Source organism: Rutidosis leptorrhynchoides, chromosome 2 (assembly GCF_046630445.1).
Source record: "Rutidosis leptorrhynchoides isolate AG116_Rl617_1_P2 chromosome 2, CSIRO_AGI_Rlap_v1, whole genome shotgun sequence".
Classification (NCBI taxonomy): domain Eukaryota; kingdom Viridiplantae; phylum Streptophyta; class Magnoliopsida; order Asterales; family Asteraceae; genus Rutidosis; species Rutidosis leptorrhynchoides.
In genome coordinates, this window is record NC_092334.1 from 106,902,449 (window position 1) to 106,906,469 (window position 4,021).

Below are 4,021 nucleotides of genomic sequence, written 5' to 3' on the forward strand. Positions count from 1 at the left end.
TTTCGTACGTGGTAATATCAAATCCTTGGGTTCGTAACCCTCTAAGTTCTGTCTTGAGCTTATTGACCTTGGTTCTGGGACGGTACTTCTCGTTCATCAAGTGCTTGAATGCTGACCACGGTAGTGCGTACGCATCATCTTGTCCCACTTGCTCTAGATAGGTATTCCACCATGTTAACGCAAAACCTGTGAAGGTATGCGTAGCGTACTTCACTTTGTCCTCTTCAGTACCCTTACTTATGGCAAACACCGATTCGACCTACTCGGTCCACCGTTTCAATCCGATCGGTCCTTCGGTTCCATCAAATTCCAAAGGTTTACAGGCAGTGAATTCTTTGTAGGTGCATCCTACACGATTTCCTGTACTGCTAGATCCAAGGTTATTGTTGGTATGTAGCGCAGCCTGTACTGCGGCTGTGTTTGAAGCTAGAAAAGTACGGAATTCCTCTTCATTCATATTCACGGTGTGTCGATTAGTCGGTGCCATTTCCTTCAAAATAGTCAAATGGAACAAGTTAATCATACAGAATATTAAGAGTAGTTAATAGTATTTCGTAGCATAATATGAACTCATTTATAAAAGCTTTTTCTTCATATTAGCGTTTTATAAGTTTAAATTCGGGTAGTACCTACCCGTTAAGTTCATACTTAGTAGCTAATATACAATTCAACTACTACAATTCTATATGAAAAACTGATTATAATAATATTTCGCGTTCAAACTTTTACACAATATTTTACAAACTTACAATACCGCTTATTTTACATATAGCATGAAATATAGCACACAATAAATTTGATACAAGATGGTTGTGAAGATAATTCTAGCTAGTACACAAGTCGTTCAGCAAAGGCAATAAAGACACGTAATTCATACGTCCAGAAACAAGTCATGCATTCTGGTTTTACTAGGATTACTTCCCATCCTTGGTCTTGTGGAACATAACCGTTATGGCCGTTGATAAGACAACGTGTTGTAACGTCGTCAAAGGGACGAGGGTTACGTAATGTCCAACAGTCCCGTAACAATCTAAAAACCTCATTTCTTACCCCAATTACCGACTCCGTCACTTGTGGGAACGTTTTGTTTAATAGTTGTAGCCCGATGTTCTTGTTCTCACTTTGGTGAGAAGCGAACATTACTAATCCGTAAGCATAACATGCTTCTTTATGTTGCATGTTAGCCGCTTTTTCTAAATCACGAAGTCCAATATTCTGATATATTGAGTCAAAATAATTTCTTAACCCATTGCGTAAAATAGCATTTGGGTTCCCCGCAATATATGCGTCAAAGTAAACACATCGTAACTTATGGATTTCCCAATGTGATATCCCCCATCTTTCGAACGAAAGCCTTTTATAAACCAAGGCATTCTTGGAACATTCTTCGAATGTCTTACAAACTGATCTCACCTTAAATAGTTGTGCCGAAGAATCCTGACCGACTCTAGACAAGATTTCATCAATCATGTCTCCGGGTAGGTCTCTTAAAATATTGGGTTGTCTATCCATTTTGTATTTTTATACTGTAAAATAGACAAGAGTTAGATTCATAAAAAAAATACTTATTAATACAAGCAATTTTTACATATATCATAAAGCATAAGCACACTATATTACATATATTACACCACACGAATACAACTATCTTATTCCGACTCGCTTGTTTCTTCTTCTTCGATTTTGGTTCGTTTTGCCAAGTTTCTAGGGATATATGATGTTCCCCTAATACGAGCCGTCGTTTTCCACATTGGTTTAGAAAAACCTGGTGGTTTAGAGGTTCCCGGGTCATTGTTACAACTTAAGGACTTCGGGGGTTGACGATACATATAAAGTTCATCGGGGTTGGAATTAGATTTCTCTATTTTTATGCCCTTTCCCTTATTATTTTCTTTTGCCTTTTTAAATTCAGTTGGGGTAATTTCTATAACATCATCGGAATTCTCGTCGGAATCCGATTCATCGGAGAATTTGTAATCCTCCCAATATTTTGCTTCCTTGGCGGAAACACCATTGACCATAATTAACCTTGGTCGGTTGGTTGAGGATTTTCTTTTACTTAGCCGTTTTATTATTTCCCCCACCGGTTCTATTTCTTCATCCGGTTCCGATTCTTCTTCCGGTTCCGATTCTTCTTCCGGTTCCGACTCTTCTTCCGGTTCCTCTTGGGGAACTTGTGAATCAGTCCACGAATCATTCCAATTTACATTTGACTCTTCATTATTATTAGGTGAGTCAATGGGACTTGTTCTAGAGGTAGACATCTATCACATAATATCAAACGCGTTAAGAGATTAATATATCACATAATATTCACATGTTAAAAATATATAGTTTCCAACAAAATTTGTTAAGCAATCATTTTTCAAGTAAACACGGTCGAAGTCCAGACTCACTAATGCATCCTAACAAACTCGATAAGACACACTAATGCAAAATTCTGGTTCTCAAAGACCAACGCTCGGATACCAATTGAAATGTCCCGTTCTTATTGATTAAAAACGTTCCATATTAATTGATTTCGTTGCGAGGTTTTGACCTCTATATGAGACGTTTTTCAAAGACTGCATTCATTTTAAAACAAACCATAACCTTTATTTCATCAATAAAGGTTTAAAAATCTTTACGTAGATTATCAAATAATGATAATCTAAAATATCATGTTTACACACGACCATTACATAATGGTTTACAATACAAATATGTTACAACAAAATAAGTTTCTTGAATGCAGTTTTTACACAATATCATACAAGCATGGACTTCAAATCTCGTCCTTATTTAAGTATGCAACAGCGGAAGCTCTTAGTATTCACCTGAGAATAAACATGCTTTAAACGTCAACAAAAAATGTTGGTGAGTTATAGGTTTAACCTATATATATCAAATCGTAACAATAGACCACAAGATTTCATATTTCAATACACATCCCATACATAGAGATAAAAATCATTCATATGGTGAACACCTGGTAACCGACATAGATGCATATATATATAAGAATATCCCCATCATTCCGGGACACCCTTCGGATATGATATAAATTTCGAAGTACTAAAGCATCCAGTACTTTGGATGGGGTTTGTTAGGCCCAATAGATCTATCTTTAGGATTCACGTCAATTAGGGTGTCTGTTCCCTAATTCTTAGATTACCAGACTTAATAAAAAGGGGCATATTCGATTTCGATAATTCAACCATAGAATGTAGTTTCACGTACTTGTGTCTATTTTGTAAATCATTTATAAAACCTGCATGTATTCTCATCCCAAAAATATTAGATTTTAAAAGTGGGACTATAACTCACTTTCACAGATTTTTACTTCGTCGGGAAGTAAGACTTGGCCACTGGTTGATTCACGAACCTATAACAATATATACATATATATCAAAGTATGTTCAAAATATATTTACAATACTTTTAATACATTTTGATGTTTTAAGTTTATTAAGTCAGCTGTCCTCGTTAGTAACCTACAACTAGTTGTCCACAGTTAGATGTACAGAAATAAATCGATAAATATTATCTTGAATCAATCCACGACCCAGTGTATACGTATCTCAGTATTGATCACAACTCAAACTATATATATTTTGGAATCAACCTCAACCCTGTATAGCTAACTCCAACATTCACATATAGAGTGTCTATGGTTGTTCCGAAATATATATAGATGTGTCGACATGATAGGTCGAAACATTGTATACGTGTCTATGGTATCTCAAGATTACATAATATACAATACAAGTTGATTAAGTTATGGTTGGAATAGATTTGTTACCAATTTTCACGTAGCTAAAATGAGAAAAATTATCCAATCTTGTTTTACCCATAACTTCTTCATTTTAAATCCGTTTTGAGTGAATCAAATTGCTATGATTTCATATTGAACTCTATTTTATGAATATAAACAGAAAAAGTATAGGTTTATAGTCGGAAAAATAAGTTACAAGTCGTTTTTGTAAAGGTAGTCATTTCAGTCGAAAGAACGACGTCTAGATGACCATTTTAGAAAACATAC